Here is a 15,674-nt window from a genome sequence, read left to right as displayed (position 1 = left end):
TCTCACTCTTCCCTTCTGATGGTCCCCATTATAACACCTTTCAAAAGTCAGCTCAAGTGTCTTCTCCACAGAAACCTTGCCTGATACCATGAAAGTAAATGCAATCTCTCTGCAAAACTCTTGCAGTGTCTTTCTCACACACTTGCTACCATGTTCTATTTCGTATTGTAGTTATTTGTTCTTGTCATGTTTCCCCCACTAGGAATGGAGCCTCTCAAAAATCAGGGACCAGTTTATATATCCTGTTTTTATCACAAACAGTGTGGTGTAGAGAGGGGCCTTTGACTCAGGAAAACTCTGTTCATGTCCTGCTTCTGATACACACTGGCTGGGTAGCCCTAGGCAGGTTACTTAAACTCCAGTGTACCTCCAGAGTAGGTGCTAACCTGTCTTGGTAGAATCAGTTTCCTTACACAGGAGTTCCTTATACAGATGAAATTACAGGTCTAGTAGCTATTCTATCAGAATAAAAGTATAACTAGAAGGTGCTCGCTAACTGTTGAATGAATAAAAAAAGAAAACAAAATTTTTGAAGTATACCCTGGCTTCCTAACTCTTCCATCCAGGGTTATTTCCATTCTTAACTTTGTATTTCAGTCATTTTTTAGTCATGTCCAACTCTTGGTGACCTCATTTGGTGTTTTCTTGGCAAATACACTGGAGTGGTTTGCCATTTCCTTCTCCAGCTCATTTTACAGATGAGGAAACTGAGGCAAACAAGGTTGAGTGACTTGCCCAGCCTCACACAGCTAGTAAGTGTCTGAAGTTGCGTTCAAACTCAGGTCTTCCTGATTCCAAGCCTAGTGCTCAATCTGCGGTGCCACCTAGTTTACCTTTATGGATCAGAAGATTATGTATTTTGTGTTTATATTGTCGGTTAAAATAGTTCTTTCTATTGTCATCCATAGCTTTTGTTATCCTGGTTCATTTTTCCTCCCTCAACTATTTCTTTTGACCCACTTATTGGGGTGGTTTTTATCTTTTCTATTTCAAATATTAGCAACACCACTCCTAACTTGTCCCAATTGTTATTACAACAAAATTCAAAACAAATTTTTTCTTGCCCAGGGGTTCTTTTTGTGAATTAGGACCTCATCAAAATTTTAAATCTTCTCAATTTCCCCCCCCCAGATGAATAGGGAACCAACTTAATAGGATAGAAGCAATGTTTCTTCAAATAATAATATCAATATGCTGCCATCTTTAGTAGACAAAGATGCTGTTATTGACTCCCAAGCAGTAGCGCCTACAATTTGAATTGGCTTGTGCTTACACACACACACACACACACAACACACACACACACACACACACACACACACACACACACGCCCCACCTCCAGGAATGGGGATGATTTATGGAGAGCCTGCCACTGTTAAACCAGCCCAGACTCCTAATGTTGGTCTTTGTCCTAGCTTCCCAGCCCAGTTGGTCAACCAGGAAGTGCCCCTGGCTAATCTACTCTTGCTCTCTCAGACAGAGCTATTCATATGCTGTGAATGCTCAACATTTGTTATTTCTGAAGAAATCAGTACGGAAAGGGTGTCTCCTGGGCTCCAGAACATATTTTTCTTAAGCTTTCTTTCTCAAAATAAACTTAAACAATCACCAACAAATATGAATATTTCAGTATAAAAAGAAGAAAAAAAGAATTTGGTATATGAAATCATAAATATCTGTTTGTTACACAGTTCATTTTTTTAAAATGTATATAAAATTCAACACTGTAGGTTAAAAAAGCTGCCATTTGTGTTCTCTTCTGAATTTCTTTTTGGTTTTTTTTTCTGCATGTTTTTAAAAATGCTTTCTTTTAGTTATTTTCTTTATCTTGGTGTCTCTATCACTGTTACTAACTCACCCTCTTTCCCAAATAGAAGCACTTCCTCGTAACAAAAAAAAAAAAAGCAACACACTGGCCATAACTAATTGCATGTTTAATTCTGCGCCCTGGTGTCCAGTTATGATTTTCATAGCAAAAACTTTTTGCGTAAACCAGTTAATCTTTCTAGTGCTTTTGTGAAGACAGCACTATTGTCTCAGTTTTATAGTTGAAGTAATTAAATGACACCAAAAACAACATAGCAGGTCAAGAGTGAAATTTCCCAACTCCAGATTCAGTTCTCATACAACTGAAACCCAGAGACAGATCCTTTAAATTCTTACAAATGTTAATTAAAACCTCAAAAGTGGCAAAGCATGGTATCTACGTTATCTTTGAGTTGGTGGCTCACAAACTTGCCACCTTAAGCAAAAGGGAGGAGAAGAGGGAGGGAAACACATTTGAAAGCTGAGTGCCTTTTAAAAAAAAATACACATTTTCTCCAGCCTTGATGAGCTTAATTCTAAATCTCATATGTTCCTGCCCAGGACAATGCTTATGGTTCTGCTGAATTCAATAGCACAGCCATTTCCCCACCTCTGTTGAATGTGCTTTGCTCAATGTAGATATATACCCTTGGGTCTGAACAGCCCCAATTTTTAAGAGATAAAAAAAGAAACAAAAGCAAATTCAAAAGCTAAATAGAAAGCCCGCTATCCTGAAGGCTGCCAAATTCAGGCTGTCATGGACCTCCAAGGAAATAAATTCCAAAGATAGCAGCAACCCTAGTCTGAGAAAGCCCATCCCCAGGCTCAGGAGAGTTTAGCTTCATAAACCCAAAATAGCTTGTTGTAATGGTTTCGATGAGGAACCGAGGAGAAAGGGATTCCCACACGCTCCTTTCAATCAAGCACTTCCAGATAGAGCCCTCCAATAGGTAAAGGACGCCCAGAGGCACCACAAGCCAGGTGCCCGGGTCAGAGAACTGTCTATGTGGGGAGTAGTGGCAGAATGGCTTTCCCTATTTCCCTTGTCCTTCTCTCCTTCTTTGAGACTCTTGGCAAAGTGAATGAATGAAAATGAATGGAGGGGGAGGAAGGAGTAGGAAGCATAATGAAGAAAACATAAAGGTAAAATAAAAAATCTGGAAATGACCATTTTAAAGATAGTAGGAACATTCCATTAAATATAAGCTGAAAAATACCTGACTCTCCTGTATACATAGGCAGAGTCAGTAACCCACCTACATGTTATAATTAGAAATGCTTGAAATTCTACCATTCCATTTCTGGGGAATTATCTATCAAAATGTTAAATATTAAAAAAAAAACTAACAGCAACCTTGAAAAGGGCTACCTCTTGAGCCAGGGAAGCCTTTTCCTAATGAAGAGGCTTATTTCTTGAAAGTCTTATAATCCCTAATAATGCAAAAAGATCTATAGATAGGTAATTGGGAGGGTAAGTCCCTAATAGAGAAGGACAGCTGCCATTCTGGTCTTCAGCTCCCTGCCACCATTCCATTCAAATTATTCAAAATATCTCTTAAGTACCAATGAACAACAAAGCATATTTATATAGCCTTTAGGTATGGTTAACATTGGAAAAGGAGTACAACAAGGCTATATATTGTCACCTTATTTATTTAACTCATATTCAGAATCATGTGAGGTACCAGGCTAGATGAATCAAAAGCCAAAATTAAGTTCACAGGGAGAAATATCAATAATCCCAGTTATGCAGATGATACTACTCTGATGGCAGAAAAGTGAAAAAGAGTCAAGAAGCCTCTTGATGAGGGTAAAAGAGGAGAGTGTAACAGCTGGTTTGAAGCTTAACATTAAAAACAAAAACAAAAAAACCCTAAGATCTTGAAAACTGATCCCACCATTTCCTGGCAAATAGAGGAAATAGAGAAGAAAAGGAAGCAGTGTCAGATTTTATATTCTTGGGCTCGAAGATCACTGCAGACAGCAACTGCAACCATGAAATTAAAAGACACTTGCTCCTTGGAAGAAAAGCTTGCCGACAAAGGTCCATACAATCGGAGCTATAGTTTTTCCAGTAGCAATATATGGTTTTGAGAATTAGGCTATGAGGAAAGCTGAACAGCAAATAATAGAGGCTTTTGAACTATGGTATTGGAAAAGATTTCTGAGAGTCCCTTGGATAGCAAAGAAATCAAATCAGTTTGTTATTTAAATAAATTCATTCACGGCCATTCACTGGAAGGTCAAATACTGACTCTGAAGCTAAAAACTTTGGCCACATAATGAGAAGATGGGACTCATTGGAAAACATTGAATTAATTGTTGGGAAAGATAGAAGGCAAAAGGAAAAGGGAATGAATGGCAGAGGATGAGATGGATAGATAGTGTCATAGAAGCAATGAACATGAGCTCGGACAGGCTTGAAGAGATAGAAGGGGCCAGTGTACTATGTCGTCCATGGAGTCACACAACTGACTGAAGGGTTGAATAACCACAAAAAGTTTAGGAAGGCTTTCTTCACGACAACACTGTGAGATAGTACTACCTTCCCCATTTTACAGAAAAGGAAACCAAAACGTGGAGTGGTGAGGTATCTAGTCTATGGTCACACAACTGCTAAGTGCCACAGCTCAGATTCAAACTCTTATTTTCTGAATCAAAACCATAGTTCCTTCTGTTATTCTACATTGCCTCAGAAGAGCTGAAGTAAAAAGAATATGACCGAGGAGACTTGCTTAGATACGTCACAATGATGGAGGCTTCCGTAGCCATCTCAATCAACATAATCACCTAGGTCCTAGGTCCAGTCTAATATCTCTTACATCACATGGTCACCACCCAAATTCAGGCCTTATTTTATCTCAATAGACTCTGGATTGGTTACCCTGGATCCAACCTCTCCACTCAGTTGCCAAACCGATATTTTTATAACAGCATTGAATAGAGTGCTGGGCCTAAGTTCAAATCTGGCTTCAGATACTTACTAGCTATATGACCCAGGGCAAGTCACTTAACCCTGTTTGCCTCAGTTTCCTCATCTGTAAAATGAGTTGGAGAAAGAAATGGCAAACTACTCCGGTATCTTTTCCAAGTAAACCCCAAATGGGGTCATGAAGGGTTCAAAACAATAGAACAACAACAAAAATTTTGTGCTAGGCACAGTGCTAAATCCTGGGAATATCAAACAAGGCAAAAGACAGTCCTTGCCCTCAAGGAGATTACAAAGGGAAACAATATGCAAACAAAAAACCAAAACAAAACAAAGAGAGTTATACATGGGATAAGTAGGAAATAATTAATAGAGGGAAAGCACTAGAATTAAGACGGGTTGGGAAAGTAAAAGGATGTTAGTTAGATTTAAAGGAAACCAGGGAGGTCAGTCCTCAGATCAGGGGGAGGAGAGCATACCAGGTATATGGGATAGCCAAAAAGAATGCTTAGGAATGGCCAGGAGGCCGGTGGATCAAAGAGTATGTGGCGGGGAAGAAGGTATAAAAAGAGTGGAAAGGACACCAAAGGATTTTGTATTTGATCCCGGAGGCAATAGGAAGCCACTGGATTTGTTTAGTGGGGGGAGGAGAGTAGAGAGGACCTGAACTCATTGGTTGCTGCTGTTCTTTACACACTCTTGGTTCTGGCTATGGGCTTACTTGCTATTTCCCCATATATAACATTCCATCTCCTTCTTTATGCTTTTGCCTAGCATGTCCTTAGTGTTGGGATGTGCCTTCCTGGAATGCTCTACTTCCTAGCTTCTGCCTCCTGGAAACCCTAGCTTCCTTCAAGGCTCCTCCCCTCAAGGGCCACCTAGGCTTCCTCTCTCTCCATACTTCTCTACCTCCTCCCCAACAGCTTTCCCACCCGGAGACTCCTCTACCCTGAGACCCACCCCACCCCCACCCCCATTAGAGACTCCTTTGCCAGACTGCCAGTTCCAGAAGACAGCATCATACTCACTTCACCTCCAGGTCAACTCACTTGACTTCTTTTCTACTTCCTGGACTTCCTGCTGTTAATTATTTCCTATTTGTCCTGTATATAATTTGCTTTCTGTATGTGTATATATATATATATATATATATATATATATATATATATATACACACACACACACACATATACATATATATATACATATATACATATATATACATACATATATGTTTGTATGCTATTCTCCCCATTAGGTTGTAACCTTCTTGAGGGCAGGAACTGTCTTTTGCCTCTTTTTGTATCCCCAGCTCTTAGCACAGTGCCTGACACATAGCAGGTGCTAATTAAATGTTTATTGATTGATTGGACAACACCCCTGACACCTCCTGGGGTCCCTTCATTCCTCCCCTCATCCTTAATTTCTAAATCTCCTTTATATTTGTCTTCCCCCATTCTTCCCTGAGGGTGTGAATTGTGGTAGTTGCTTATATTTGTATTCCCAGAACTTAGTACGATGCCTGCCACATCATAATAAAAATAATTAGCACTCATAGAGCACCTTGAGGTTTGCAAAGCTCTTTATAAGTGTATCTCATTTTATCTTCACAACAGCTCTGGGAGATAAGTGCTATTATTATCTGGATTTTATTAAATGAGGAAACTAAAGCTTAGAGGTTAAGTGATGTGCTTGAGACCTCACAGCTAGTAAGGCAAGAAATGAACTCAGGTCTTCCTGAATCGAGGTACATTGCTGTATCTGCAATCCCATCTAAATATCTATCTCTCCTTCTAGAAGTCCTTCTCAGCTCTTCACTGTCACTCACCACCATATCCAATCAGTATATTGCCCAGCAGTAGCAGGTGCCTGATAAACCCTTGTTGATTTACTGATTGCTGAAAGTAAAGAGTTAAGAATGAGTGCTAGGATTCAGGCCTTGGTGACTGGAAAAATGGCAAGGTCTTCAACACAAATAAGGAAGTTAGGAGGAAGAATGGGCTGGGGGAGGGGTGAGGATAGGAATAAGGAGTTTTCCCTTAGATGCACTGAGTTTGAGATGTCTATGGCACATCCAGGTGGAGATGCCTAATGAGCAGTTAGGGATGTAGCAGTTAGAGATTCGGGGCTGGAGCCTAAAAGGGAGATGAAGTCTGAATACAGAGATAATGGGCATTTTTTGCATAGAAGTAATAGCTGAGCTCACGGGAGCTGATGAGATCATTGAGAAAGAGCAGATAAGAGAGAGGGAGGGAAGAGAGAGAGAGAGAGAGAGAGAGAGAGAGAGAGAGAGAAGGAGAGAGGAGAGAGAAGAGAGAGAGGAGAAGAGAAGAAGAAAGAAAGAAAGAAAGAAAGAAAGAAAGAAAGAAAGAAAGAAAGAAAGAAAGAAAGAAAGAAAGAAAGAAAGAAAGAAAGAAAGAAAGAAAGAAAGAGAAAGAGAAAAGAAGGAAGGGAGGGAGGGAGGAAAAGAAAGAGAAAAGAAAGAAACAAAGGAAAGGAGAGAGAGAGAGAGAGAGACAGAGAGAGAGAGAGAGAGAGAGAGACAGAGAGAGAGAGAGAGAGAGACAGACAGACAGACAGAGAGAGAGAGAGAGAGAGACAGAGAGAGAGAGAGAGAGCACTTACAGAAAAGAAGAGGGCCCAGGACAGACCCCTAGATACATACATATTTAGGGGATGGGATATGGACTACAGGCCTATGAAAGAGACCTACCAGTGCTTACACAGGTAGGAGGAGAACTAAGAGAGAATCCTATCACAAAAGCAAGGGAAGAGGGTATGCAGGAGGAGGGGATCAACAGTGTCAAGTGTTATAGAGAGACCAAGGAGGATAAGGACTGAGAAAAGCAATAAAGGAATTATTGATGAATATGTGCACAAGCAAATGGAAAATCATTCAAAGCACTTTCTTTTCAAGAACATTTTGTTGGTATCTTTAATTTATATATCACCTATGTTTTCAAATTTCTCTCTCCCTATCTCAAACCCAGAGAACCATCCCTTATGACAAAGGAAAAAAGAAAGAAAGAAAAAAGAGTTCTGTAAACACAAGTACATCAAGTCTGACAGAATAGGTAGTGTACCACCTACCTCCAGTGTCTCCCACCTCCACATCTGTTCTTCTAGCTCTTCTTGGGGAGCAAACTTGGTCACTGTAACGATTCAGAGTTCAGATTCCATTTGTGTTGCTGTTGCTCTTTCCGTTTACACGGACACACCAGAAATATTTAACAATCAGATAGATACATGGAGTATGGGAGCTTGGTGGGAAACGCTGAGGCTATTCTTGAGGCAGGAACTGAGAAGGTCAACAGCTAGAAAAGTGATCTGGTTATGGAACGAAATTCTGAAGAAAAGATGAAATAATCGAAGTAGCACAACTCTGTGGGTTAAGTTTGAGAATGACGGAGATGGAGAGGTAGAGCTAGGGTTGGGGGAAGAGGAGCTTGGGGAGATTCAGGGAGGAATAAAAGGTTTGGAAAATCCACTGTGGGGGGGGTAGGATAGTGAGTCAATTAGAGAGGTATAAAAGGCATGCTTTGCTGAAATGAGGGCCCAGTTGAAATTATGTTGTTATTGTTTGTCCTTTGTTTTCAAACAGGACTGATGACATCTCAGGTGATGTTTTGACTTGCTCAGGAAGTGAACTTAAACGAGGCAGAGATGCACAAGGTCTTCAGCCTCACTCCTCCTGGGTCATAGAAGTCCAATGGCAGGACTGAAGTTAAGACAACTGGCATGGACCAGGATGCAGTAGATGACCTTGGTGTCTTTAATGCCTGACCAAGCTCTAAGCACTTCGTGATGCCTGCTTCAGCCACTTTTGTAGCTGTTGGAACAAATAGTTCTGCCCATTCCACTGGGGGAAGTCTTCACATGCTTGGGGTAGACCGCCCCCTAACTCACCAACAGGTTTGAGGTCTGTTGGTGACCCTCGATCTGTTTAGCCCATCTTCTGAGACAGTTTTACTGGGATGTGGCTGCTGCTTATGCTGCAGCTTCTTGGAGCCACAGGTGAGAGTTAGGTGAAGGTGGACACCAAAGATGGTGCCCTGAAAAAGGCTTGACAAACCCTCACACCAGAAGTGCTAGTCCTCCCTGAACACCGAAGACACCCCTGAGATTGTGTAACACAAATTTGTAGTGATTCTGGTCAGAATGGTTTTGTTATTTTCTCAAATTTTGTTCAGCAGCATATGAGTAGGAGAGAAGGCAATGGATGGTGGAAGTATCCTAACTGTTAAAGTTTTCCAAAAGTGAAATGGATTATGTCAAAGGCTCCCTCTCTGAGTGTCCCCTTGTTCGATATGTTCTAATGAGTGTTTGTTTTGGATGTTCATTGGGTTAGATAGCCACTGAGGTGTCTTCTGACTCTCAGATTTTGTGATTCTATAATTGATGCCCTGATGATAGGTTAGTTATTAGGTTAGTTAGATAAGGTCAAAATAGGACAAATAAACAAAAATTAAGGGAGGAAAACTATTAGAATTCTGGATGAAAAGGAAGTGAAAATCATAAAACTCTTTAAAGGAAGAACTTTTTAAAGGAAAAGTTGTAGAAAGAATCAAATAAATGAGCAAGAAGTCAGCAAATTCTCTTACAATTCTTGTTGTAGGAACATTGATAATGAGCTCAATGGAGATGACACCAGAAAATGTTTATGCAATGAGTCAGATTGAAGGAATCCAGTAGAGCAAAATATGATTGAGTTTGAGGAATTTCAACTGGAAGTTGAAAAAAACAAAGTTAGCACTGCAAACATTTTCTACTGTTATTATTATGAATATTGATTTTTTTTAGTGTATATATTCCATTATTAAATAAAGTCACAGTTATCCAAGACTACATTTGGTTTTTAGGTTCACTGCCCAATAAGAGGTCATCAAATGAAACTCTAAACAAATGTAAAGACCTTAGAGCGTGAATTCTAAATCTTTACCAGGAACAGAGCAAGATATAGTCTAAATACACAGGCAGCCATACCCATAAGGAAAAGGGAAGGGGAAAAGCATTTATGTAGCCCCTACTATGGATCAGACACTGTGCTAAGCACTTTCTAAATATTATTTTTTTTGATCCTCACAGCAACACCGTGAGGCAGGTCAATTTAATTTATATTTGAGGAAAGTGAAGCAAACAGAGCTGAAGTGACTTGCCCAGAGTCACACAGCTAGTAAGTGTCTAAGGCCATATTTGACTCAGGTCTTCCTGACTCTAAGTCTAGTGTTTTATCCACTACTCTGCCAGCTGCCTCTATGAGCATCTAGATTACAGGAATTTAGGAATGAAATAACATTGTAATTTACTGTGCTGAAACGCTCAGTGGTAGAGTATAAGGAAAAGGAAAGCCTAGTTATTAGATACAGTATCATGTGACTACCATGTTACTGGCATGACATTTTTTGGTATGGAAGGTATGCAAGTGCCTGCCCACAAGGAACTTACAGTATCAGAAAAATAAATGAAATGGGCAGAAAAACACCAACAAACTTTTTTTTAAGTGAATCTTTCCCAAAAGCTCCCCTCAGATGTTGATCATTTCAGCGCTGGTGCTTCTAAGCAGTGGCATAAGTTTACAATTTACCAAATTTTGCAAAGGTCACCCCCATCCTCCAGCCTAATCCTCCCAGAAACATCCTCACCATGTGGACACATGGCCTCAAATCTTAAGGCTTATAAGGATGCCTCTGAGAGTCAAAATCTCTGCAAGGCTAGATTACGGATTTGAGTGGTGAGGAGTCAGCATTCTTAGAATTGAGAGGATTTAGCATTTGTGCCTCAGAGACTCTGCAGTGATCACATTTATAAAATTTTTTTAAAGGCTTTAGACCCTCTTTAGATAAATGTGACATGTATTCTGTCTATTTTGCTACTTGATAAAACAAAGCTAATTAAGGACAGTGTGAATATCCTGAGTTTAACGTGGCCTTATATGCTTGTACATACTTTTTTTGTTTGCTTTAAATATACTTGTATCTAAAACTCGGTAAACTCAGCCAATAAATAGCTGTTATGTGTTACGTTGTGAGTATGGGCAGGGGGAGGGGATATACTGTCATGCTGCTTAGGGATACTGTTCTCTTTGTTAGCAATCCATTCCCATCCCATCCCATCCCCAAAATTTCTTCGTACTTATTTTGTATATACTTCACAATTACTTATCTACAGATAAGCAGTATTCTGAATCGCCTCTCCTCCTCAGCAGAATATAAGCTATTTGAGGACAAGGGACTGTTTGTATCTCCAGCACAGGGCACATTAGCAGGGGCTTACTGAGTTGTTTTTAAAATTTGAACTGAATTGAGTTGCTTTGTGTTTTGTACCTTTTGTGTTTCCATAGTTAATGCTACATGATTGTAAATCGGGACCTTACAAAGTCTACAGCAGTCAAGTTCAATCATGTTGAAAATTCACTTGCATACTGTACACATACTGGTACCCAACACACTCATTCTGTTGAGTAGGATGGGATACAGCTAAAGCTGGATAATCACAGGCAGTGTAATTCCACTCTTAAGAACTCGTGATAAACAACACGGACTCCACTGCGGAACCTGAGCTGACCCTGGGCTTAGGGAGGCTGCTTTGGATTTTAATGAAGAGCCTGCTAGCAGTCACCAGGTGTCATGGGATTGTTATGGAGACATACTTATGAAACAAAAAGATAGGCTGCCCTGAACAAAAGCATGCCGTGCTTCTGACACTGTTTGGGGTCCAGACATATACCAAATGTGGGAAATCTTCAGTTTCCCAAGATGTTTATGAAGGACTTAGAAACTTGCAAGTGGATCCATGTGGATCCAACCATTGCATTAAAAAAAAGGAAAGAAAGAAAAAAGTAAAAAACATGAAAATCTCATGAACCAAGGTGTCCCAAACCACGCCCAGAAAGCTGTATCAACTGTTCCAGTACTGAATGCTCTGTCCCATCAATTGCAATTGGCCAGAAAGGACTATTGTCAAGAAAGGTGGAAAGAGAAATTATTTGGCTGGGGCCATTGCAGGGCAACAGCTTCAGAAGGGCAGAGAAGGCAGCAGTGGTCAGTGCACAGAGCCAAGGGTTACAAACTGGCGGAGCAGAGCTAGAGAGCTCATCACATTACTGGACAAGGCAGGAGCAGGAGAGGAGCTTGGCAGACTGAGTTGGGTACAATGGATTTGGTAATCAAGATTAGAAACAAAGCCAAGAGGTATCAATCAATCAGTCAAACCACTAACAAATATTTTTTAAGCTACATGCCAGATATGGTACTGGGTGTTTGGAATACAAGTAAAAAGAGTGAAACAATCTTTCCCCAAAATTAGCTTACCTTCAGTAGAAATATACATATATGTATATACCAGAAGTATAAAATTAATAAATAAACGTACATGCAAAGTAGTTAAATGCAAGGTTATCTGAGAGGAAAGGACCTAGCAGTTTGGGGGGGAGGGGCCTAAGTTAGGAAAGACTTTATGCAAAAAATGGTGCTTGAACTGCAGCTTAAAGGAAGAGAGGAACTCTTTGAGGTGAATATAAGGAGGGAGTACACTCCAGTCATGGGGGGGGGGGAGCTGCCACAAAGATGGATGGTCATCACAGGGTATGTTAGGAGAAGTAATGTCTGTAAGGCAAAAATAAGTTACAGCCAGGTTGTATAGGGTTTACAAAGCTAAACAGTAGATTTTATATTTTATCCTAGAGGAAATAGGAAGACACTGCAGGAAAAAAAAGCCAGGAAGGAAAAAAAAACATTTATTAAGTATTTACTATGTGCTAGACAGTGTGCTAAGTATTGAGGATTTAATTCAAGTGAAAAGGATAGTCTCCCTTAAGGATATTACATTCTAAGGAGGGAAGACACACAAAAAGGAGCTGAAAACTGCAGGGTGGGGAGGGGGATAAATGGGGGTATGGTTTGGAAGTCTAGGAGCCAGGAATGGGACTGAGGGGAATGAAGGTCAGCTGAGGCCTCACCACAATATGGAGGCCCCAGGAGGAATTCATCATTGGGAATAGGGAGATTCCAAGTCAAAAAGGCCACAGCAGTGCTTAGAAGTTCAAGTGAAGGGAGGCCTCAGGCACTGAGGGAAATTCTATGATGAGACAGTGGAAAGGGCATGGTTTTGAAGTCTGGAAGTCAGGAACCAAGACAGAAGGGGCCCCTCCACAAAATGGTAGCCCCAGGAAGAACTGGAGGGAAGTAACATCATCAGATACACACTTAAGAAAAATTGCTTTGGCAGCAATGTGTTGGATAGACTAAAATGAGAAGAGAGTAAAGGAAGGGAAACAAATCTGCATGTGGTTCTGATAATTCAGGTGAGCAGTAAAGAGGGCCTGAACTAGTATGGTAGCTATATGATTGGAAAGAAAGTGTTGGGTGTGGAAGATGTTGTGAAGAGAGAAAAGGTAAAGAATCAGAACAAGTCAGAAGTGTCAGAAAAGCTGAGCAAGAACAAGCAAACTAGAAGTGTGGTTATTCAGAGAAGCCCAGTTTCCTATGCTCACTACAGGCTCTGGTGGAGCATGCCTTCTAGGCAAATTTACATGTTGCTAGCCACAGACTGTGGGAACTATAAAGGGTCCAAAAATAAAGACAGGATCTTTAAAAGAGAGAGAAAATAACAGTCAAGTGGAGCTTTATGAAGCCCACAAGGACATTTTTAATAAGGCACTTATACAGCACCCATATTTCTATCTGCTATCAACTTCTTGCATTCTTGCTGAAGTAACAACTTGTTCAATTCTTCCTTGCTTTTCAGTTGTGTCGACATTTGGGGACACAATTTCATGACCCCATTTGGGGTTTACTTGGAAAAGGTACCAGAGTGGTTTGCCATTTCCTTCTCTATCTCATTTTAGAGATGAGGAAACTGAGGCAAACAGGGTTAAGTGACTTGCCCAGGGTCACACAGCTACTAAGTGTCTGAAGCCAGATTTGAACTCATAAAGATAAATCTTCCTGATTCTAAGGCCGATACTCTATCCACTACTCCACCTAGCTGTCCTAGCTGGAGGAAAGATATTGGCAAAATTTGAATCATTCATGGCTTATCAACATGATGGTGCTATAGAGATATTCCAACTACCAACCACCACTCACCAAAGGTACTCTGAGATAAGTGTCTTTAGTGCCTTGCACACAGCAAGCACTTAATAAATATTTACTGTATCTTATATTTATTGAAGTTTATAACTTCTATTGCCTCTGAAATTTACCAATGTTATCATGGAGAACCCTTCTTTCTAGGATTTCAAGTGTGAGACCATGTTTTGATGTTGTGCTCATCTTGGAAGCAAAAGGATGGATTTGTAAGAAGACCTTAGAAAGTCCTATGTTACTGGCATCTGAATGAAAAAAGAAATATGAAATCAGAATTTCCAGAGTCACATTATTTTTAGGCTACTGTATCAATGCCACACCGTGGGGATATACAACACTTTAAAGATATGTCCAGTCCAAAACCAATGTAAAGCCTTCTTTTCCTTGGGTCTACTGAATTTCTACCACCTATTTTTTTTTCCACAAAAGGAAACCATTGCTAAGCTCCTTTATCTCCTGCTGGAAAAGTGTGTTCTGTGAAACAGAACTCAACAGAATAAGGATTTTTTTTAGAATTTCAAGGCATTCTTGATTTCTAAGTCTGTATTAGGACATTACTATGAATATGACTATGGCTGATTGCTACTGATGCTTCATTTCTCCACACTGGAGCTGTGCTTAGCTGCTAAAGGCCAGATGGTATGTAGGCATCAGTTTAACTCTATTTAATAAGCATTTATAAAATATGTCCTATGGACAAGGCACTGTGCTAGCTTGTTATTGTTGTTCGTCCTTCCTTCTTGAAGAGGACCATGACATCAGGAAGGTGATGCCTTAACTTGCAAGTGAATCGGATTTAAGTGAGGAAGGGCTGTGGGAAGTCACCAGCTTCACTTTCTCCTTCAGAGCCATCTGGCTCCGGTGGCAAGATATAGATCAGGACAACTGGAGATGGCCCACTGTGCTGAGTACTAAAGATTCAAAGACAAAAACAAAACAGTCCCTGCTTTCAAAGAGTTCTATTCTACAGGGAGATTTATGTGGGCAGGGAGTGGGGGAGGAAACTAGAACATGTACTACGTTAATTTAAGGAGGGAGAATACTAAGAGTTGGGGTTGGAGATAGGATCAAGAAAGGAATCACATATGAGATTGTACCTAAATCTGAGCCTTGGAAAAAATATAAAGATTGTAAAAGGTGTGGCAGGAGTTTATTTCAAGCACAGAGACAGTCTGTGCAAAGTGAAGGAGGGAGACAGTATAAGGAATGTTGGGTTTGGGGAATAACTAGGAGGCTAGTTTGTCTGGAAGATAAGGCAGATTGACATGTTGGAAGCCACGTCTCCTTAAAGAAACTATGCTTTCAGATTACAGGAACTACAAAAAGTTCTAAAAATAAAGACAGGATCCACACAATAAAGAAAAAATAGCATTAAAGTATGATGCTATAGAGCATATAGAAAGTACATAGAGGAGAGAAATGTGAAGTATCTGGAAGGATAGTTGGAACTGGATTGTAGAGGCCTTTAAATGGCAGATTGAGGAGTCTGTATTTTGTTTCAAAGTCAGTAGGGAACTACTAAAAATTTTTTTTAATTATTAATCTACTTTTACTTCATTAAATATTTCCAAATTACATGTAAAAAAATTTAACATTTTTAAAAAGTTTTGTCTCCCAAATTTTCTCCCTTCCTCCTGTCCGTCCCCAAACCCTTGAGAAGGCAAGCAATATGATATCAATTATATATGTGAAGTACTGGCAGTTTTTGAACAGGTGAATGATATGGTTTTATGCCTTTGGAAAATTATTTTTGAAGCTCTTTGGAGGCTGCTTTGGTAAGGCGCTAGATTCAAAGTAGGGAGACCACTTAAGAGGCTGCTACAATTGTCCAGATGAGAGGAGACGTGGGCCT

The sequence above is a fragment of the Phascolarctos cinereus genome, unplaced genomic scaffold (genome assembly GCF_003287225.1).
Source record: "Phascolarctos cinereus isolate Bilbo 61053 unplaced genomic scaffold, phaCin_HiC Scaffold_726;HRSCAF=1367, whole genome shotgun sequence".
Lineage (NCBI taxonomy): Eukaryota > Metazoa > Chordata > Mammalia > Diprotodontia > Phascolarctidae > Phascolarctos > Phascolarctos cinereus.
This window is presented reverse-complemented; position numbering follows the sequence as displayed.